This window comes from Camelus bactrianus, chromosome 3 (genome assembly GCF_048773025.1).
Source record: "Camelus bactrianus isolate YW-2024 breed Bactrian camel chromosome 3, ASM4877302v1, whole genome shotgun sequence".
NCBI lineage: Eukaryota > Metazoa > Chordata > Mammalia > Artiodactyla > Camelidae > Camelus > Camelus bactrianus.
In genome coordinates, this window is record NC_133541.1 from 33,882,806 (window position 1) to 33,907,451 (window position 24,646).

Genomic DNA, 24,646 nt, shown 5'->3' on the forward strand with positions numbered 1-24,646 from the left:
CTAGTCTCCAGCTATTTTTATATTCTTTTGTAATACAGTCGTTATTTCTTCAGGCTTCTGTAAAATAGTAATTTAATCCCTAGGTAAGGAAACTCTATCTGATTTCTGTATTATTTATTATTCCCTGATTTTAATCTTTTATTTGATAAAACCTCAGCTTCTTCTGAATACACGTATTAATAGTAAGCTAAAAATGCTGCCTCTCAGTGAACAGAATGAATCAACTTGGGGCATCAGGGAATCACTATCAGAGAAATTAGCAAGTAGGAGGTGCCCACCCCGCTGGAGGGAAGGCAGGCAGGGCTGCAGCCTGAAAATATTGGAGAAGCTTGTTGGGAGGGCAAGACCTCATATAGATGATCTTTACACTTGTAAAATATTTTGCTTCTTGCCTCTGCTTGAATGCCCTTTGTCATTTATTATGATTGGATTTATTGTTCCAATAAGGTTGTACCTGGAGTTTTGACCACAGTCAGAACAAACCAAATCACTGGATCAAGCTGAAGCCATAGATAAATGACATAGTAAGGATTCATGCACAGATTTGCTCTATTGCCCTCTCAAATTTCTCTTACCGTTAATCCTTCCAGCAGGTGCTCTCTGAAGGTCATCAGAGGTCAATATGATTTCAATAAGGTTTTAACTGAAGAATGGTCTTAACATTCAGTGACCTGCAGCCATGTTTATAGCTGAGACGCCACTCCCCCTGCTGAATGGTCACCTTGTACGTGAGTCACCCAGTCTGTGTCTCATCTCCCAACACTGCTCGTGCTCTGATACGTTAACCACTGATTTCCATAAGCCCAGCTGCCCCCAACACTAACGATCCAAACGATCTGAATCATTTCCCTGCCTTTGTCAAAGCCATCTCACTTCCTGTGTTTTACACTTTTGCTTACCCTGTTTCTATCTGGAATGTTCATATGTATCTACTTCATTTTCCTCTTCATCATTCTATCATCTACGTGCTCTACAGATTATCTCATCAGAGCTGATCTTTGCTGACTCTCCACCAAAATACTTTCCCTGAACTCATCCTGAAATAACTTTGTTATCTGCTGAATTACCGTTTGCCATGCATTAGTATAGGCTTCTCTAACTGTCATGAAACGGAATAAGTGGGGAGATGGAACTTGAAACCTGCTCTCTTAAGGCAGGCTCTGGGGGAACAGGCCTGTCTGGAGGTGATGGAGTCTAGATGCTGTTTTCAGAGTTTGAAGATGGTAACAACCAAAAATCAGTATTAACCCAGGCAAGCTGTCAGTGCAGGGTCTAAAATCAGGTATTTCAAAGCATGGGTGAATCAACTTGGGAAATTGTTTTAGTAAATAGAAGGCAGGCTGGCAGGGGTGTGATATAAAACTATTGAGGAAGATAGCTAAGAGATAACAAGAATGACATGGCCTAAGTTGTTAAGTAATTAAGCCTGTTACTGAGTTACTAAGTCATTTATGGGGTATAAGACAACATAAGAACATAGATTAGGTCAGGATTAGCAGCAAGGGTGAAACAATATTGAGTTCTGAAATAATGAGCTAGAAATACTTAAATCCTTCTTGCCAAAGGTAAATAAATATAAAGGACATTTATTGGTTCTGGGTGAATTTCAGTTCTTTTGTTAAGAAGGCTAGAACAAAAATATTCTCTTCCACTGAAAATGAACAGTGGAGCATAAAATCCCAAATGTAGCTGCAGGTTCCATCACCTACTGATTTGTGTGTGTGGAGCATGAAAGGGAAGTCTCCAAAACAAAAGCAAATGGGAAAAAAGTAGAAATCAGCATTTACTTGCAAAGAAATGTAAGGAAGTCAGACTTCAGAAGATCCACCCCAACGAATTTAAAAACAGGACAAGTTTTTTTTTAAAGCAAGCAAACATTATTATGAAGACTATCAAGTTTACATAGTGTGTTCATGGTGGAAAACAGCAATTTTATCGTAGTTACCATATTCACAAACTTCATGACATTTCTTTAGACAATAATATTGCAAAAGTTGACAATAAAGTCATTCTCATTAAGGAGTTAGCAATTGAAAGGAAGTACTCAAGGTTTTATTTACTTGGAGGACTAGAGCTAGAGAGATAGGTTCTTTTTTTTTTTTTTTTTTTTTTTTTTGTCTCAGAGTGTGAAATGTGAGGTTTTTTTCTTCTTCCTTCAGTCGTAGGTTATGATGTATGTGTTTACAATGGTGGCAGTGCCAGGTGTCACTTCTGCTTTTACATCCTTCTTGTGGTCATGCTTCCTCCCCTCTAGGACACATTTGTCTACCTACATTTGCTTAACAATTTTCTAGATTAGTATGATTGATTTTACATTTTACTCTGACTCATCTAATTTGCAAGGATATAACAAGAAATGTTGATTAATATATAATTACCTCTTTATATGTTTTTTTGATGGGACAATATGATACTAAGATTCGAGTTTACTTCTGTCTATAGGGTAAAGCCCTATGGTTTTAATTTATTTTAATGCATTTACTAGCTCCATTGAGAGCAGATTAGCCTATCCAATTCTCTCCACATGATTTCTTCTGCAGTACTTGTAATTTTAAGGGTGTCATTTTTGTAAAAGATACCCAAATTTCTCAGTGTCTCTACCCTGCCAAAAAGTGACATTCTTTCCCATCTCCAGGGCTGAGACTCCCTATTCCAACAATAGAAGTTGCAGGTTCAAGGACCCTGCCATTAGGTAACCCCAGGTGGGCTCCCAACTCAATTCAGCATCCCAGCTGTGTTGGCACTACTCTGGAAAGCACATCTTCTAAAGGAACAAGAATCTTGCCCAGCCTCCTACAACTCCACCCCAGCCTATTATACTCCTGTGCCCACTTTCCCCACGAATCCCTCTGTCTAGGGATCAGGTGCTGGGGCTTAAGTTGAGAGCTCTGCTATGAAATGTTTGCGGCCCAGGTGCCACTACCAATGAGTTTCCAGCAGAGGTAGTGGAAACCTTGGCCCAGAGCAGCCGGCCACTCGCCCAGGGGGTTTATGGGTCTGGGCTTTCCCATTATCAGTTAGTGGGAAAAGTCATGTAAATGTGTCCCTACCTTAGACTGTACTGACATGTGGTTCTCCTCCTCAAGGAACATCAGAAAACAGACAGAAGGTGATGGAGCACTTCAAAGAGAAAAAAGGCATCAGATAACAGTTGCTCTACAAATGAAGAGGAAAGCCAATTATCCCAACTGACGGGGAAATCTAGAGCCTCCCCTCTGTCCCCAGAGGGTTACCGGCTTTATGACTGTAGTGTCCCATGACCTTTATAAGTTAAAGTACAGAAGTCGGAAAATGTTCGTTCATTTTAGTCCCATGAGAGTTGTTACTCAAGGATTAGTCGTAGGACTTGTAATTCTGGGTGTTCTTTATACTGCATGTAAGAATTACGATAGACCTGAATTCTTTAACGTAACCAAAAAATGAAGATGCTTGCTGGGAGCAGGAAGACAAGAAGGTTATAGAAACAAGTTTTTATGGAGAATGAATTTTCAGTATGTAGTAAGTTACACTGCGGAAGTATCAGATAGAATTCTCATAGCCTTGGTATATGAAATCTCAGAGTTTTAAGAAGTTAATTTCCAAATCAATGATCTTAATTAGGCTTAAAGCTATCCTTTGTTGGTGTCTTTCAGAACTTAGGACATGATTTTCTGACTTATAATTTTTTTTACTTTAGACCAAAACTATCAAACCATATGCATTTATTCAAGAATTTCCCAAGATTAGAAATATTAGTAAGCTTCATTTTAATTAAATAGAAAAACCCTTCAAATTTGGTTTTAAAGTACCAAAGTCCTTAGCATTATTTGATTCCTTTCACTCACCTGCCTTCCTTTGTCTCACATAGCAATGAAGTCCATTAATTCAACTCAGAAATAAACCTCTATATTTTTTCCTCTTAGCTACACAAAGTTCAGGAAGTCACCTGTGTATATATAGGTAAGCCAATGAAAATAGGAGCTTCATTAAATTTAAGAGATTGTTTAACCTAATTTATTAATTTTCTTCAGAGATAGTAAAATATATAAGAATTTGTCTGAAAGATATTTATATCAAATAACAGAAGGTCATTATCAAATTCTGGGCCAGTGATGATTTTCTCCCTATTTTATTATGTACCTTTATGTGCTGTTTATTTATAGTCCTCATCCAGTCAGATGGTGAGTCAACTTAGGGACATAATTGTTGAGATTTAGTAATACCTACTGTTGGCATACAGAATATTCTTTGCATCTTATTTTGATTCATTTTTATATTTCTGTGAGATTTTCCTGTTTTCTTTTGAGAGGACAGAGAAAGCTATACACTTGAAATGCTTCAGAGTTTGCGGAAGGGGATGCAACTCCAGACAAGTCAAAAGCAACAATTCCCACTACAAAACGTATTCAGGCTCATCAAATGCTTGGTTTAGGCAAACCAAGCAAAACCTCTCAAAAGTTAGAACTCTCCATTTTACAAGCTATGTAAAACTGTCTTCATTAGCTATTGCTACAGCAGTGATTCAACTTCAGTGTGCATGAGAATCACCTGGAAAGAAGGCTTATTGAAATACAAATTCCTTGATACTCACCTGGTAATAAGTACTTCAGTAGGTAAGGCCTGAGAATTTGCATTTCTAACAAGTTCCCAGGTAATGCTGATAACACTGGACTGGGGACTACTTTGAGAACCACTGTCCTAGAGTGTTCACAAAATGACCAACTTTTGTGTCACATTAACTGTCCAAAGTTTCCTGACCTGGAGGGGAGGGGTAGAAAGGGTAGTAACACTTAAAAACAGACTGTAAAGGCTAATTAACCTTTTTTCATAAGAATAGGGAAAAACTTTCATTTCAAACCCACAAAAAGCTTTACGATTTCATTCATCTGTCAAAAGGAAGCATAGAACATGACAATTCACTGACCCACATCTCAAAAGGTTCCAATGAGTGCAAAAATTTTGAGCTCATGTTGTGCAAAAAGGAAAATAACACAGAGGATGCTAGAAAGTATCAAAATCTTCAGTACACACAGACTCCCCAAAAAAGTGTAAAATGTTATTTGCTAGATTTCTCAACACTTTCACCCAAACGAGAATGTCTCCCTGACATTACACAAAATCAAAAAGCTGTAGCCTGACAACAAATTTCCAAGAGTCTTGGACACAGAGGCCCAAAATGAGAACGTCTGGATTATGCAGGCAGAAGTGGTATCACATGGGTGATCTGTAGTCCAGTCCATGAGCTCCAGGCCCTGCTGGTTGCACTGGTGTTTTGTTTTGTTTTCTCTGTTTTTGCTATTCAAGAATTCTAAAAATTTATAATTTCTCCCTTTTCTCCTAAGAAGACATAATATATTGAAACAGTAAAATTTTTATTCTTTAATAGTGAGTTCCTGGAATTCTTACTGGAGAGATGGTAATGTTTTGAAGACTGAAATTTCTTCATGAATGAATAGGTGTCCTCTGTGAAAGTATATCATCAGCTCCTGCATCCACTCACAGTTCCTCTTTCCAGTATTTGTACATCTTTACCATTTGTCTCTGTAAATTCACTCATGCTTCCCAATTGTCTATTCTTATACTTAGAATCAGTTTATCAAATGGTAGTTTCCATTTGTTTTTCCTTGGCTGGTTCAAAGCACTTCATATAATTTCCTTTAAATCATCTTCCTCCCATCTCACTATGCTGCATTATTTCCAATAAACTTTTAATTGTCCATGCTCTGTTAGAACTAATAGGGTTAAACCGTGCTTAAGCTAATGGGTTTAGCTTCTTCAAAAACAAATCATTCATGAAAGCTGCTAACAAGCCAGAGTATTCACTGAATCTAGTTTCATTACTTCTCAGTTTCCTTATCTTTCTCTCTCTTATTCTCTGGGAAATAGTCATAACATGCTCGTGCTAATAAATAATACGATGAAAAGTAGAGTACAGGCCAAGGAGTCAGAATCTTCTGAAAGCTGATATGATGCTTTTTTGAACACCACGCTTCAGACTAAAAGCTCATAACTCTCCAAACTCATCTTCACCATAAGGCAGAAAACCACACATCTGATAACGTGTGGTTTCACCATTACTTTACACAAGCACTAAGGATGAGAAAGCCCTGTTGTGTCAGATACAATGATACAAAATTTTTCAGTTGGAATTAATTTTTCCAGAGGGAAATAATTTCACTGTTATTTTTTGTTACAAAAGTAATATGTTCTTATCATAAACAATAAGTACAAAATGCCTTTTAAAAAGTTTTGGGGGGGAGGGTATAGCCCAGTGGTAAAGCTCATCCCTAGCATTCATGAGGTCCTGGGTTCAATCTCCAGTACCTCCATTTTAAAAAATAAATAAATAAAAATAAATAAATAAACCTGATTATCTCCCCCCAAAACAAAACAAACAACAAAAAATAAAACTTTAAAAAAATTTTAAGGGGAAAATTACCAGCAGTACTACATCCCGAGATAATCACTGCTAACATTTAGATGTAAAATATCCAAACAGTTTTCCTATGGATAAAATTATTTTTGCAAGAAAGAACATATTAGACATGTTATTTTGAATAACCTATGTTTTTCTAATTGTGTATACCACAAAATAAATGTCTTCACATGACAGTATAAACCAATCCATTCTTTTAAACAACAAAATACATTTCATTGTGTAATATACATAATACAATATACCAGAAGATATTTATGGAGGCCTATGGATGGGAATTTAAGTTGCTCATAATTTTCCTGATCACATTGTATTACAAATATTATAAAAATAAAAATAATATTTGTAAAGATAGTTTTCTCCTGTATTATTTGTGCAGGAAAATTACTAGAAAGAATTTGCTACATCAAAAATTTATAATAATTTAAAGATACTGGGCCTAGTTGACCTTCAAAATATTGTGCTGAGTTGTACTGTATATTTGTTTCTTTTTCTCCATTTTCACTACAGCCAATTATTTCACTCTTTGCTAATTTCTGAAGTGAAAAAGACAAAAATCCAATATAATAATTTACAAGGGAGATGAATAGGTAGAAAAGGAAACACAAATGGCCAGAAGTAGTAAGAGATGTTCAATGTCAGTCAATCAGATTAGTGAAACTTTAAAAAATTCAATAATATTCAATGTTAGCAAGGGTATGTGTATTAGACATTCTCCTAAGATGTTAGTAGGAATATAAACTGGGGCCATGTTTTGGGAGTATATTTGGTTACAGCAACATAAAACGTTAAATTCATACATTCTACAGCAATTTCACTGACAGGAATTTATTGCACAGATAATCTTGCAAAAGTACACAAACCAAGATGTGTTATTAATATTATTGGTAGCAGATTGTTTAAATGAAATAGTCATACAATGCAGTTGTTAAAAGTAAGAATATCTTGAAGATAAATCATTGAACAAAAACACAAAGCCTTGGTAATCATTTTGTAATGTATACATAAATCATCAGACTGTACACCTTAAACCTACATAATGTCAATTATGTTTCAGTAAAGCTGGAGGGGAAAGCACAAAGCCTAGGTTCTGAACATCCTTTTGTGTGATTCTAAAAAGTAAAGTTATATTTTCTATAACTTGTTTAATATATACATTCTTTACTGGGGCTATGTGTTAAAATCGGGTTTAGAAAGGCACTCAAGAAGTTGTCAACAGTTACTACCTTCAAGGGAAGTTCTGGATGTCCATTGGCAGGAGACTAGAAGGGGAGAATTTTATATTTTATTTCTACCCTAATTGAATTCCTGGATTTTCTTACCAGGTGCATGAATTATATTTTTTATGTCAGCATGAGTTATCAGGTAAATGAAATAATGGGCAGTTTCTATTTTCTCCCATCTATTTTTGTGTGTAAATAAAGAAAAATAAGTCTTGTCTTTTTTAAACTTGATAATTTGTTTATCACTTTTAGGAAACTACTCTATCTTCCTATTTCCTTTCACAAAGACTATTTGTTTTGTACAGTAATCATTTTTTTCAAGACAAAGTTCTTATAAGGTAGATACAGAAAGTAGCATACACCTTTTGTATACATACATACATAAATTCACATTGTGAACAAAATTGTGTAATGTCATTTTTTCAGGCTTCTCTCTGATCTATCAATCTACAAAGTTAAATACCTGAAATCACTTCCAAAATAAGTCCTTTTGTAGTCAGCAAAATGAAGCAATTACATGAATAAGTTTTTCCACTTGGCCTATTTTTCTGCCCATGATTATTAATCAGTCTCAATGACTACATTTTCCATTTTCCATTCACTTTCAGTCACTATTCCAAGTGGCCGGACATTTCAAATTACATAAATAAAATAAAACAAAACCTTTGCCCATTGAACAAATGATGCACTTCATTCATATCTAACTCTTCCAGCCTCTTTCAAAGCACTCAAAAAAAAAAAAAACAAAACCCACAGTATTGTTTCTATAAGAGGACACTCAATATTTTCATTCTATTTGGCTAGCTGGAATTTAAGTGAAATTTTACTCCAGCCAATTCTAACCAAATAACCAATTAATTTAAATTGACACCTTGTTATCTACCAGCTTTTTGAGACATTTGGCTTGATTGTTTTATGGCTTTGCCTTGTCTCTTCTGAATTCAAAGTCTGGAGACTGTCTCTTCTGAAACAGCTGTTTCACATAACGGTTCTTTTGAATGCTGGCTCTTTACCCTGGCTGTGCATCAGAATCACTATTTCTAGACACAATCAGGTAGAGATCTGGATTTAATTGGGACAAAGTGGGGCCAGGGAACTTTTTTAAAGCTCCAAAGATGATTCTGCTGTGCCCATACCTAGATCCTGGACCTCAAACATGACCAAACATCATTCTACATTAATGATACTTACTTACTCTCTTAAATTTAATTCAGTGGTCATCTTTCTTACCACTGATAGATTCCTGTAGACTGATCTGGACTAGTGATGATGTGGCTGTAACAAATCTACTTAAAACATCTGTGTTCCTCATAGGAATTGCAGTGTTTTAAGACTGATGGTTCTTAGGTCTGATGGTTCTTAGCTCTAAAAAAAGAACGATGCTTGTCCCACTCCCAAAGTCTAAAGTGATACTAATGTGCAGCCAAGGTTGAGAACCACCCTATAGGACCAAGATGCTTAAGAAAATCCAAGTCCTGTCTTGTCAAAGACAGTGTCCCTCTTTCCCAAAGAAACCGCAAGTATAATCTAACCACAGGATAATAACACACAAAGGGAAACAAAGCATAACCACTATGTGTACACATACTCTGTTCTTTGAAACTTCATTTAAAAATTCCTGTATCGCAGTTCATTACTAGAACTTTGATAGAAAATATATGTTCATTCTGCAATACAGGGCCAGTCCTAGGAAAAATAATGGGATTAGAAAAAATTTTCCATGGCCACCTGTCAATTTCTTTTATCAACGTCCCTTTTTTCTCTACCCCGGAACCTCTCTTATATGGCAATGTCTGAGAGCTTGGCTCTCAGCTGATTAGCCAAGACATTAGCTTTCAAAGGCATAAGATATTTTCTTACAAGGACGGAGAGTATTAGTGTTTAATAGGGCAGGCTATGGGAAAATTTCAGTTCTCTTTCCAGGGATATTACATCTTCTCACTCTATTCATCAGAACAGTCAGGTCTCTAGACAAGGACAGAAATGCACAATTAAAAGTGAATTCCTGGTGTGTCCAGTACTATGTTGATATTAGCTATGGTCTGAATGTTTGTATCTTCCAAAATGTATATGTTAAAGTGATGGTGTAGGGAGGTGGGGCTTTGGGAGATGATTAGTTCATGAGGACAGAGCCCTCAGGAGTGGAATCAGTGCCCTTATGAAAAAGACCCCAGGGAGATCCCTTGCCCTTTCTGCCATGTAAGGACACGTGAAAAGACAGCTGTCTATGTACCAGAAAGTGGACTCTCAGCAGATACCAAATTTATGGGGGCCTTGATCTTGGATCTCTAGCCTCCAGAACTGTGAGAAATAAATTTCTGTTGTTTATAAGCCCAGTCTGCGATAATTTGTTATAGCAGCCCAAACAGACTGAGACAATGGCAAAGGTCACAATTTTTTTCAAAAATTGTATCGAGTGCATTACTCATTGCTGTTTTTGCATTTTTAAAACAATACATACCCATTATGAAGCATTGGAAATGTATATAAAATAGTGAATAAAACAAAAATCCTTGACAGAAATAGTCACTATTAAAATCTTAACATATTTCCTTTCAATATTCTTTCTCTGATTTATATTACACCTATTAATATCAAAAGAAAAAAAATCAGAGATTTCATTCTGTCCTTTGCCTCTGGACCATCCTGGACAAATATGTAGCTTAATTATCCAAGCTTCTCTTTTACAGACTCCATGCGTATTAACCCTCTTCTGTTGAGACATCATTTCCTGAGACAGAATAAATACGGTTGCTAATATATTAGCTTTCTGAGTTAAACTATAATTCAGTTATACTTCTCTAAGTTTGTGGTAGTTGAATTTTGAATGACCACAGAACATATCTTGGATGGTTTCTAAAGATGGTGGCTATTTTCTTCTGCAATTTGTTTCTCCCTTTTTAAATTCACTGCTTGTAATATAACTATAATACAGGGTACCTTTTGGCTCATATTCATATTCTTTCTCTCTTTCAAAGTTTGTGTATATTTTCATATTTATGTATTTGAATACTGTATGTCAAAGTGTGCAAAACAATAATGGGATTGTACTGTACATACAAAATTGTATACTGCTCTTTTGAAAAGTGATTAAATACTGAATACATATGAAATAATATTCATAAAATATATATAAGATATGCACATTCATAATAAAGCAATAATGTATCCACCCTCAAGTTTTAAAACTAGGGCATAGAAATACCTTTGAAGCTCACTTGCTTTGACTAGCCCCTCTCTTCCTTGCTCTACTCAGTCATTTATTGGATCCCAAATTAGTTTGTTCTCAGATCACTTCCTGTCTACTCTGCTACTCTGTTTTGTATTTCAGGAAAATACATTTCCAGGCATCTTTGGCCTCCAATTTCTCACTAGGCTAGCCAGTGGAAGGCAGTGGGAGAAGCCAGGGTGTCAGCTCTGTCTCCTATGGTATCTCCAGTAAAGCATGTCTCTTTCTGAGGGCCCAACTCCTGACAGATGTCTCCTACTTCCATTAAGCCAATTACACTAGAAAATGCTGATCTTCACTCTAGCACCTGCCTGAGATTCTGGGCTCCTGTCTCTGATAACACGGCTCCTAACACTACCGTTCTGGCCCTGGGGGCATTACTGGTTTCCTGCTCTCAAGTAGCTAACTCACCATGCCTGGTTTGGCTTCCATCATCTGTGTAAGCAATTATCTGCAAAAATCAGCTCTACTTGAAAGACCAAGAATAATTTCTGATTTATAAGTGGACACTAAAAGCTATTCTATTTCTAGTTTGCTAAAAAAGATTCATCAAGCATAATTATTTAATTTTATTGAATGTACTTTCTGCATCTCCCAAAACGATTATTTGCTTTTCCTCCTTTAACTTGCTAATGTGATGAACCAGATTCATACATTTTTTCTATTGTTAAAAATCCTTGCATTCATGGAATAAACCTAGTTTTTATACTATGTTATCTTGTTTCATAAATTGCTGGACTTCATGGGCTAATTTCTAATTTGGAATTTTTGCCATTAGGTTCATGAGGGAAATTGGTTATAATTTTCCTTTATTGTACATTACTTTTATAATATTGGTATCAAGATTGCAGTGGCCTCATAAAGTGAACTAACACATGTTCCTTCTTTTTCCATTCTGAAGTACTTTTTGTATGACAAAAATTATACATTTCTTGAAAACATTTGTTGGAATTTACCACTAAAAATGTCTGGTTGTGTTGGTTTTCTTTCGGAGGGAAGAATTTTTAAGTTCTAATTAAATATCTTTAAAGGGTTAGGAAATTTTTCAAGTGTTTTATTTCATCTTGAACATTGATAAATTTGAATTTTGAGAAGTTCTCATATATTCTTTCCATGAATATAACTTTTCCCTAATTCTCTTTTTCTTTGATAAATCTTATTAGATATATTTCTCAATCTCTCTTTCACATGTCCATTTTTCCTTTCCTCCCTGTGCTGAATTCAGCATAGTCCCTAATCTGCTCGATATTATATATTTTTTCTAATTTATATGCCTGACATACTTCATTGATTTCTAAGCATATTTAATATCATCTTTATGGTTACATAGTAGTTCCAATATCTGAAATCTTTATAATTCTATTTTACGTTTCCGCTCATGATGCCTATTTCCTTCTGAGTTTTGTGACAGTCTTATTTTTAATGCCATGTTTGTTTCATATAATTTTGTCTGTGGTAATTCTTTGAGACTTGAGATACATATAGATTTCTCCAAAGATTCTTTGCTTTTGTTTTGGCTAGATTCTTAGAGATAACATCAACAAGGGACAACTATAAAGTAAATTTCCAATTGAGTTTTTTAAAAAGTTGTTTAGATAGTGAAATTTTAAACTTCAAATTCCTGTGAGGATGGACTTGTGATTTTTCTCCCTCAAACTAGCACTAAGTTTGGGGCAGGAAGATTTCCTAGTTGGCCCCCTCTGAGAGGCAGGTTTTTTCCTAATCTGCCACTTCACTGAAATTATAGTCCTTTGGAGTTCTGGCTTTAGCAGTTTTCTCTATAAAACTGCTACACTGAGGAGGCACTAAGCTTTGTCTCCCACTCTCTCATATCCCAGGTGGTGATAAAAAATGAGTCTCAGGGTTTCAGGGACAGCACTGTCTTATGAAAGTCTCTGGTTGTGGTGGTTGCAGATCTCTCTGGATTCATATATTCTTCTCATGTTTAGCCTATGGGATTTGCCTAAATTCCTTTGCAAGTTAGCAATACACATTTAAATTGACATTGGGGGAGGGTATAGCTCAGTGGTAGAGTATATGCTCAGCATGTACGAGATTCTGGGTTCAATCCCCAGTACTTTTATTAAAAATAAACAAACCTAATTACCCCCCCAAAATAAATTAAATATAACATTTTAATAATTAATTAATAAATAAAATTGAAATGTGCATTTTATCTGGTATTTGTACATGTTACATAGTAGGGTGGAGGTTCAACAAATTTAGTCTACCATATTTCTGGTAGAAAAATACCTCCAGCTTTTTGAAAATACTACATCAGTCATCTTATTGCCATTTATATTTTTCATAAGTGTGCCTTTAAACAACTCCACAGCATTTTTATGTCTCTTTGTTGTCATATAGTTAACTAATCTGCACCCTCCTCTCTGTGTTTTGGAAGTGAAGTTTATACTCAACTCTATTTTAAGCATGTTGTAATAAATACCAATCTATACATATACTAATGATTATTTCTTAGAAAGAAATTAGTGAATTATGGTAGATAAAGATTTTTGAAGGTTGACATATGTATTTTCAAATTTCATGCCAGGAATAATGGTACCATTTTATACTTTGATCAACTGCATATGAAAGTACCCATTTCACTGCCTTCCTACCAACACAAGTCTCCGTGTTTTCACATCTATAAATCTGGCAAAGACCTGGAAGGCTGCTTATTATTTCACTTCGATACTGGAGTACTAAATTACTCAGTACTTTATTATCTATTTTCAAACACAACATAAACCATTTTTGTATTGTTTTTTATGTTAATATAAGCCCTTAATCACTACTTTCTACATCCAAAATCATTTCCTAAGCAAAAATTTATGTGGCTCTATTTATGCGTTTTATATTAGATTATTCTCTTATATTTATATCCTGTGAGGTTTGTCAGCATTATATATTAATTATGAACAGTTGATCATACATATGCCTTCATTAGAAATACTTTTCTGTAAACCTAAATTTCATAAATCTTCCTTTAAAAAGCTTTATAGAATTTCTTCTGGTTTTAATAATTGTAGATAAAGCTCTTTTCATCCATTTCCTATTGCTTCTATTTGGTTGCTCTCTTTCCTTCTGTAAGATAAATAAAACTTTTAGTACCAGACTCTATGATATATTATTTCTTACTCCCAACCTCCCACAACATTTTACGGATTCAAATTGACCTTTTCTTCCATTCTTCTTATTTCAAGTTACCAGTGTGTCAATACCTGGGAAATCTCATCAAGCGTTTAACAGTCCGTACCCTACTGACTCACTCTTTATTTCAATTTGATCTTCCTTATTCTCATTCAACTCTTTTTTTTTTTTTTAGTAATGTTAAGTTCTTCAAGCTTTTTATTATCTAATGCATTTCTCTAAATAGCAACTGTAACCCTCACTTGCCCTCATTCAGCAAAAAAATAAAATGCACTAAGCTTCTTGGAGGCAAACTATCATACCAATTTGAAAACAAGAAAATTGATGTACTGATAAACCAACGAGAACCTTAAGGTCATGTTCCTCACAAGTGGAGCAGAGTCAGGAATCCCTTGGACCCTCCTGGGTTTTATTTGAACAGGCTAAACATATCACTTATTAAAAGTTTTTCTACAGTTCTCAAATATTTCTCTACATTTGTCCATGTTTACACTTGTCCTATTTCTAATTCTCTAGACCTTGCTGCTCACAAAGGGGTCCTGGGACGAGCTTCACTTGGGGGCTTTTTAAGAAGGCAGAATTTCAGGCCCCTCCCAGAGCCATTGAGTCAAAATCTGCAATATGTCAAGATCCCCAGGTAATTTGTATGTGCCGTTCAGTTCAGAAGCACTGCTCTGGCAGACTGGAAGACTCTTCTATCTGACTCATCAGTTGCAGGAGGCATAATTAGTTAATCAAGAAAAAGATCACATTCCTAAATGAGAAGGAATAGGCACTGGCTGCATTTTGATTGTCAATGTGGTTTATTCAGTCCCAATTAGAAACAGAGATGACAGAGACCCAGACCAGGATTTTTAATTTAAGATATGCCTATGATGCAGTTATATTTGCTGAATGAAACTGCTTAAACTATTCGATGCAGGTTTCTTCTTTCTTGTCTTTGAGGCAAAGGAAGGAAACATGAGGCTTATAGAAATCAAGGAGCTAGAAGCCGTCTAGCAAAAACATGCTATCCAACCTACTCCATTTCACCATATTGCTTTCTTGATAACTTAGTACAGAGACAGTTGGCATTCAAAAAGTCAACTCTCCTAATTCTAAAAAAATTAAGTCATTTCACACTAATTTCACTTCAGGCGTTTTATAAAATACTATTTACGATTCTTTCCTTCTTGCTTCATTAAAATTTGATTAGCAGTATGTAAAAACTTCCACTTTATTATCAATCAGTAGCCTCTCTTCTGATCAGCATTATTACTGTTTTTTTCTATTAACTTTAGAAAATGAGATTCTGGGAAGTATACTTAAACTTTGTGATCCTAAGATTTTATATTTCCAAATTGAAGTTACTATCCTGTTGCATCACAAAAAAGTACTTAAGATGGTTTAGATTATATTTAATTGTTGTTGGATGAAATGTACTTAGTGACTGAAGCCAATTGTTATACAAACCATGTGTTTTCCATACCAAATTAAATGAAATGGAAAAAGACAACAGTTCTATCCAATATTACTGCCTCAATATTGCACAAATTAGGAACACACATATTCTATTATATATGTGAATTCTGGGGCTTCTCTTTTACTTAGAAATAAAATGATGAATAAATAAATAGTGTGTATACATAGTAACAAAAGAATGGCTAGATCTAGAAACCCACATTACCTGAATAGCCAGCTGAGTACTTTAAGCAATATGCATTTCTACTTCAACAAGTTTTGTCTTAAACTTCAGTGATAAATAAGCAGAGTACACTGACCATAATGAATACCTTTCTTGCTGAGTCAGGATTATTACAACGCAGTAACAATGTGATATAGTTTAGAGTTAAAAAGTGACTGCTCTGGGGGAGGGTATATATAGCTCAGTGGTAGAGGGTGTTCTCAGCATACATGAGGTTCTGGGTTCAATCCCCAGTACCTCCATTAAAATAAATAAATAAACCTAATTACCTACCCCCTCCCCAACAAAAAAGTGACTCCTCTTAGGACTTTTGAGGAATTGACAGATATCAATAGCATATGAAAAGAACAACACATTGATAGAATTTCATCTGCTACCTCCATGAGCAAGCTTTTGCTATTTCTAAATGTCAAAGATTCCCTTAGCTTTTGAACCACTTCCACTTGTGTTTGAATTTACTTGTAATCAGAGGGCTTGACAGTCTCTACCTTTCTAGTGCACATTGTTCGGTGAATACCTGTTCTCTGGTTTTATCCTAATCTGACCTATTTTGATTTTTTCACCTCTGAATCTTATTTCTATTTTATAGTAAACATTCATAACACATGTATAAATAAATAGAATGGGAGGTGGAAAACTTGTCAAAGAACTGTGTTTAACTTCATTCACAGACTAGACATCATAACACAGGAAAAAATATGAAATGTGTACATGTTCAGTAGCTTTCCATGCAACTACACTGGTTATTCCAAAGTTTGCAGGAATCAACATTTGTTGAAGATTCACTTGGTCTGTGATGATTAATTTTGTGTGTCAACTTGACTGGACCACAGGGTGCCCAAATATTTGGTCAATCATTGCTCTGGGTGTATCTGTGAGGGTGTTTTGGGGTGGGATTGCTGTTTAAACTGGTAGACGAAATGAAGCAGATTGCCCTCCCTAATGTGAGTGGGTCTCATCTAATCAGCTGAAGGCCTAAATGGAATAAAAAAAGCCACCCTCCCTTGAGTAAGAGGGGCTTCTTCCTGCCTGACTGCTTTTGAATGGGGCCATCAGCTTTTCTCTGCCTTCCTGAAACATCAGCCCTTCCTAGTTCTTGAGTCTGCCAGCCTTTGAACTGAAACGACACCATTGGTCTCCTGGGTGTCCAGCCTGTGCGCTCATCTTGCAAATCTTGGGACTTGCCATTCTTCATAATCACAGGAGCCAGAAAGAGAGAGAGAGAGGATACATATATCCTATATATATATCCTCTATATGTATCCTATTAGTTCTGTTTCTTTAGGGAACCCTAATACAAGGTCCCTCACATAACTTCAAAATTTTGACTAAGAAATAATAATGAAAATGTACTTCTTACAGTATTCCTTAATATCCTACTATTTCCTCTGCATCTGGTGTTCTCATTTGTATACATGGTTATAAGATCAGAGGCTAGCGGAGGTATTTGTCATGACCTCGTAACTTTTTCTAACATATTCAATTTCCTGACCAGTTCATGCTATCCTTTTGTCCATCTCTGCAAGATTTGGGGATAAGTAATAGATTAGCTCATGGTGGCTATATTAAAGATGAATTTATCTTCAATCAGTCCAATTTTTAGAAAAGAGACTAGTGAAATTATTTCAGATTATAGCTTCAAAATCATTGTATGGGTTATAGAGCTGGAAAATAGAGTTGACCCTCTCCATTCTCAGTTGGTTATAAGGAAAACTGTATCCACAAAGAAAATAATGGAGACAGAATCTCTGGCTGCATATTCAACAGCAATTTCCGGTTCCTCCTTGGTAACAGATCCCTCTAACCTGGTCTCGATGAATCATGAAGGAGTCTGAGTCAACAAGGTAATGTCATTTCCTCTTTGCTTGTGATTGTTTCAGAGGCAGGTCTGTGATCTATTTCTGACCTCTGAGCTGTAAGAAGAAATATGCTGAGGATTTCCGAGAAAGATTTTACCTCTAATAAAAAAAAGAGAAGGCCTTTTTTTGCCCCTTTCTCTATTTTCCTACTTTGGAAACTTTCAAATAAGTGGAGCTGCAAAGCTGTTTACAACCACGAGGTGATAAGCCTGATGATGACATTCAGTGCCCTGAGGAAGGCAGAGTTAAACGGTGGAGAGAAACTAGGTTTTTAGATACCACTGAGCCACCAAACCAACCCTGGGACCAAGTACCTTAAGACTTCTTGTTAAGTAAAAATCAAATGTTGCTATGTTAATTAGGTTTTCTATTGCTTTCAACCAAGCACAACTAAACTGGGATAATCTAACATGATGAATTATGTATTAAAATGTATGAAGCTATGTTTATTTTTCAGTTGTTTCTGATTATGGCAGTTTCATACTGAGTAGCCTATCTTCTCTTGCATTATACATAATTGCATTAGGTTAATTTCTCTTATGATGTTTTCTGTTGATATTCCCATTAATGTAATACTCTATGGTTGCTTTTGCATGTATAAGTAAACCTCAAACATATATTACTAGATATAGATATTCTGGAGATCAAGCCTTTGTCAGTTTCATTTGCAAAAATTTTTTCCCATTCCGTAGGTTGTCTTTTTGTTTTACTTATGGTTTCCTTTGCTGTGCAGAAGCTTGTAAGTTTCATTAGGTCCCATTTGTTTATTCTTGCTTTTATTTCTTCTAGGAGAAAATTTTTGAAATGTATGTCAGATAATGTTTTGCCTATATTTTCCTCTAGGAGGTTTATTGTATCTTGTCTTATGTTTAAGTCTTTGATCCATTTTGAGTTGATTTTTGTGTATGGTGTAAGGGAGTGTTCTAGCTTCACTGTTTTCCATGCTGCTGTCCAGTTTTCCCAACACCATTTGCTGAAGAGACTGTCTTTATTCCATTGTATATTCTTGCCTCCTTTGTCAAAGATTAGTTGACCATAGAAATATAAATAAAGTATTTCCTTTACACTAATGGTCTAGGGTACCCCTCAGAAGTTCACAGAGTTTAGAGCAAAATACTTCCTTTTGGGGGGCAGAATACCATTTTTGTTCTTTAAAGAAACAGCCCTTGATTTGATTCCAGGGCATTGTAGAGAGCTGAAGTCCTATCAATGGAACCAACATGACAACATGAACTGCTATCATGAAATGAGTGCTATCCAATTAACTAGTTTCTCCATCAGCAGGTGGGAATATATATGTGGACTTAAGCCAAAACAGATTCTGAGGACACAGTAAGCTGCATGAGCTTACTCTCTGCACCGCTGCCCCTCCTTATTCTTCACCTATGTCTTCACGGGAAATTCCCTATGGCCAGCTGATCAATGAGGGGGAAACTGAGCCTGATTTACAGAAGTCGCTGCACAATATGTCAGCGCCAGACGAAAGTACATTGCTTAGGCATTATAGCCCACTTGGGTGTAATTTAAGAGAACTTTAGGCTGTACATTTGGTTGTTCACTACTCTTGTAAGGCGAGATAATACTGATTTATGCGTGGTGTCTAATAATTGAGCTAAATGATTAAGGACTTTGAAGGAACAAGATTAGAGAATTGGTAGCAATGAGTTTGGGGGAAGAAATATGTGGATGAACCACTGAGAATGAACCAGAGTATGAGAACATTTGTACTTAATATAAATGCTCACTAAACTATCGCCGAGAAGATTATCAATCAGATAGGCAGGTGTGACACAACCTCTTTCCCTAGGTACTACATGACTTGTTCAGAAGGCTAATGAACAAAGCAGGTATGATGGTGGCAGTAGAGAATATGCTCATTGCTCACAAAAGCCGATTTATCTGGAGGAGTATTAGGTGTCCAACATGCAAGCAGCAGGACAAAGCGTAAACACCCAATAATAATGTCTTCAGTGAACAAACCACTAGCTTTTTGGCATGCTCAGTGATAATCTTGGAACTACTCTATCACAGTGGCAGCAGGGAATTTCATTACTAAACTAGATGTTTATTCTAGGATTACATTGTCACTATCTGCATATTATGCTTCTCTGATTACCACTCTCCAAGAGGGTATTGAATGTCTTATATGCCACCATGATATCCAATTCTACATTGCTTGTATGTAAGGAACTTGATTTGTAAGAGGAGAGTAAATATTCACTGGACTTGCCTGTCTCACCTTTGACCCTATCACCCCAAAATAACTAATTATAGAATGGTGGGTATTCTATTAAAGACTCAATTCCAATGCCAGCTGAGAGACAATGGCTTGTAAGGTTGGGCTGATACTGGAGGATGTGGTGTGTGTTCTGAACTAGTAACCAGGTATGGGCATGTGTTATGTCTCTCATAGAGCAAATACAAGGAACTTTGATCTGGATTATGGATGTCAGAGTGGCATCCTTCACTGTTACAACTACTGATCCTTTTCAAATTTATGTCTTCTATCCCTGAGATTCTAGACTTTGCCTAATTGGTACCCAAGGGAAGATCCACAGCAATATTCCATTGACTTTAAGGGTGAGAGCCTGCTATGTGACCTTCTAAGGCTTCTCATGCCTCTGGACATACAATCAAAAACTTAAGAGGTGGTTCTATTGTTGGCTGGCATAATAAACCTTGACTCGAGAGAGGAATTAAAATTGCAATTTCTGAGAAAAAAATAAAAAGAACCCAGGAGATTCCCCTTGGCTGGCTCCTAATTCTGCCAAGTCCTGTGGTAAAAAAATTAATGAAGGCTAATTGCCAAAATGTGGAAGCAACCAAGATATCCTTCAATAGGTGGATGGATAAATAAGCAGTGGTACATCCACACAATGGAATATTATTCAGTGATTTTTTAAAATGAGCTATCAAACCACAAAAAAGACATGGAGGAAACAAATGCATTTTGTCAAGTGAAAAACAGCAGTCTGAAAAGGCTTTATACTGTAGTATTCCAACTATATGATGCTCTGGAAACCATCCAGAGACAGTAAAATTAACAGTGAGTGCCAGGAATTGGGGAGAGGGGGATGAATACACAGAGTGTGGAATTTTTAGGACACTGAAAGATTCTGAATGACACCGTAATGGTTGATACATGATATTATATGTTTGGCAAAATCCATAGATCTGTACAACACAAAGAGTGAACCTTAATGTAAACTGGGGTTTAGTTGATACTAATGTATCAATATTGGTTTCTCAATTTAAGCAAATGTACCTCACCAAAGCAAGATTCTAAACCTTCTTGGAACTCTCTGTACTTTCTACTCAACTTTTTAATAAACTTATAACCACTCTAAAAAATAAAATGTATTAATTGTTTAAAATAAAATAAGTTAAGAATGACGACAGCATACTCATGAAAGTAGATTTTGAAGGACGTTTCTGTCAGGAATAAAGATTTGGCCACCTTGCAATGTAAAATCCTGACTAGCAGAGACATTAGTTGAGGGCACATGGTCATAGATGCCAATAGTGACTGGTGACTATCCACAGAAGCAAGGGTCTTAACTTCCAGCCACACTGTCTTTCTTGTACTGTCTTCACAATGTTTACCTCTTCTTTCCTCTCTTTTCTCCCTCTCTTTTTATATAGGGTATGGTAGGGGGTGGTTAATAATTTTGAACCATACATGACAAAATATCAAGATAGTATAGTGATGGACTTGGAAGAGGAATAGACATCACACAGAATTCTTGCATGTAAAGTGGATGCTTTGAGATTTTCAAAGCAGTAGACTGATGAGATTTTCAGACTGTTCCCTTGTTGAAGAGAGTGTAGGTTAGTGTTCACTTATCAAAGAAATTGTTGCATTCTGTCAGGAAGAAGCATGGGCCTTTTGTGTTTAATTGGTAAAAAATGTATGTTGATATTGAACAAATCAAAGCAAATAATGATTTTTTTATTATTTGAAGTCTGTTCCTGTGTTTGAGGAAATCCCCAGCATATCAGTCTTAACGGTTGCAAGAAACTATCTCTTGTTTTAGAAGCTGAAACGCCAAAATTGTGCCTTCTCCGCCTCCTTTGCAGCTAGGGTGCCCGCCTATGATTTAGGTTCTGCCAGTATGTTTGCCTGTGCTGAATTTTGACTTAGAAATTAACTAAAAAAGAAACAGATTCAGTTAAGGTTTCTCTGTTTCTAGAGGAGGTAATGAAGCAGCTGTGTATTGTGAGGCGCCGGGTGGGCGTGGTGATGGTGGTTTAACAGTTGGCCTCGGATTGCACAACAGCCACAAGGTTGCTGCATTCTGCGTTCTGCGAGCTGCAGCGCTGGTTCTTAGCGGTGCTGGCGGCGGTTTCCTCTCTGGACCAGTTCCACAGCGTGCTTTGGGGCATGTTTCCTGATTGCTTAACTTTAAGTCTGGCTTTCCAGCCTTTTCAACAGTTTCACAAGCTCCCCAATATTTCTGTGATTAATTTATTTACTGTTAACATCACGCATGTTAGGCTTCTGTGATTTATATTTTAAAAAATCCAAGATATACAAATGTAAGAAATGCTCAGCAAACGTGTCTTTTTAAATTTAAGATATATTCTATGTCACATCAGGTAACATGAACAAAATTCAACAAACTGAACTGAGGTAAAGACTGAAGATATTTTAAGTCTAGCTGGTCTTAAAAATGTAACTGGGTAGATCTTATATATATGTAAGTTATATATAATCATAAACTAACACTTTAAAAGGTCTAGAGTGTTTGAGTCCAAATGTTCTGGCTAAAAATGTTGATTCTAATCTTGTGAGAAAAAAGGGATATGAAAATATACTGATAATCTGAATCAGTATTTTTCAATTCTAGGAAACAACTTTTTAAATAGATTTTTCAATAGGTATTACACAGAAGTTGAAATATTTGGTTAATAAATATGAAAACTGTAGGTATAATCATAATTAGAATTTTTTTGTTTTTTATTTCTTAAAATGTTTAATATGCCCTGTGCTTTGTGGATCTCTAAAAGGGTGAAAAATACAGCTCGATATTTACCAAGTGTATTTGAATATGGACTATTTTACTTAATAAGTTAGCAAGTAAGTATTCCCCTAAACACTCTTGCAAAAACTAGTATAGATCAATTATGATCTAACATTTCAGTGCTAATATATTTGAATAATTTTGGTTGCAAGTAACAAAAAGCATAATTCAAACTGGCTCTTATGATAAAGAAAATTTGAGATAACAGTAAAGACTTAAGCATAGTTTAATGCAGAGGTTTAACAGTGACACAAAATAAATGCTTCATGTCCTCTCTGTATCTCCACTTTACCTTTTTAGGTCTCCATTTTATTCTATGGCTTGAAACTCCACGTCATCGCAAAATAACTCCCTCATGCTTCCTCTGCCATGATCAGAGAGAGCTATTTTCCTCTCAGTCCGTGAATAAAAGAGTTGTGTTGCCTTCTGATTTGATTAGCTGAAAACAGATGCTCCTTCCTGCCCCAATTATCATGACCAAGTGTTCTTGGCATGGGGATCAACCCCCTCAGAGGTTGTCACGGCTGGGAAATTCACTGGTTAGGGGTGTGCATGGGCAAGGGATATTGAATGCTTAGGAGGCCACTACATGTATCGCCAACAATGGGTCACTATGTGTTTTTCATTTCAGCAAACTTTGCCATTAAGATACTGCTAGAACAGCAATTAGAGGAGTAGGGCCTGGAGCCCCCAACTTTGTTGATCTGACAAAATGAGGTTGCTTTCAACTGGATAGTTCTGAATCTTACCTATGCCCATACGTCCTAGTTCAAATTTATTAAACAGTTTTTAGACCCATATGTATAGGATATTTCATGTGTTTGTGTATGCATGTGTCCATTGTGTATTGTATATGATATATAGATTATATGTATAAATATTTGAAATCTATACACACACACGCCCCTCCCCACACACATTCCTATGTATAGTTTGGAGGCCTTCACATTAAACTGTTCTCCATAAAGTGTGAAGAAAACAAATGGGTGCAGAAGTAGAGAAGAAAAACTTTTACTTTATGTACATTTGTAGTGTGTGCATCTAAACATTTTACATTATAGATGTATTAATATCATCATAATTTTATTTTTAATTATTTCTTAAAACAACAGAAATGTATTTTCCTCACAGTTTTGGAGGATAGGAGTCTGAAATCAAGGTATTACCTGGGCCACGCTCCCTCTGAAACCTCCCTCCTTGCTTTTTCTGTTTTGTAGTTCTGTTTTGCCGGTGTTTTAAGTTTCTTGGCTCATAGGTGCACCGCTCCAATCCTTACATAGACTTCTCCCTTTGTTTGTCTGTGTCTTCACATGGTAATCTCCCATAATTTTAAATATTACTTTAAAACAGCAGATGATTCTTAAATAAATTTGGCTCCCACCTAAAAGAAACCAAAGTATATGAGGGATGTGATTTGATTCTCAGTCTCCTCTATAGAAATTTAAAAGGCCCCTACTTTCAGAGGGGCCTGACATAAGTAATTGCACACATGCACCAAGGTCTATAACTGTCAACCAGACACTGTTTAACAGAGAAAGCTACAGAGTGCGACAGAGAGATGGCAGCTCGTGGGTTTGCGTTCGTTTCTGCTAGTTCTTTCCTCTGTGTCTGCCGTGTTTCATGTTACTGTTATTTAGCTACTGAGCTAATGTGCTTATATTTATAAGGGGTCTGGTGTGAACCTGTAAATAATCAAAGACGCATTAGCTCCCTGGAGGGCCAACATGATTCTCTGAACAAGCCAAGACACCTAGGGACCTAATCATGCAATTTCCCTAAGAAGCCCAGCTTCGAGGAAGAAGTCACATCACTCAGCAATGAGTATTATAATTACTCACAGCAGTTTGCCTGGTGCTATATAACATTCAATTTGCAGAATTAAAGGTAATGTAATTCAAAAGAAAAACGGTTGGTTTTAAACAATGAATGGCCACAAGTGTCTTTGGGTTAGAGCCTCTATATTAAGAGTTTTACAAGGTTTAAACTTTTAATTAATATCTTATTTAGCTTGCTATAAATTCCATTAAGCTTCTCCAGGACAAAACAAATCGGAAGCTGATCTCTG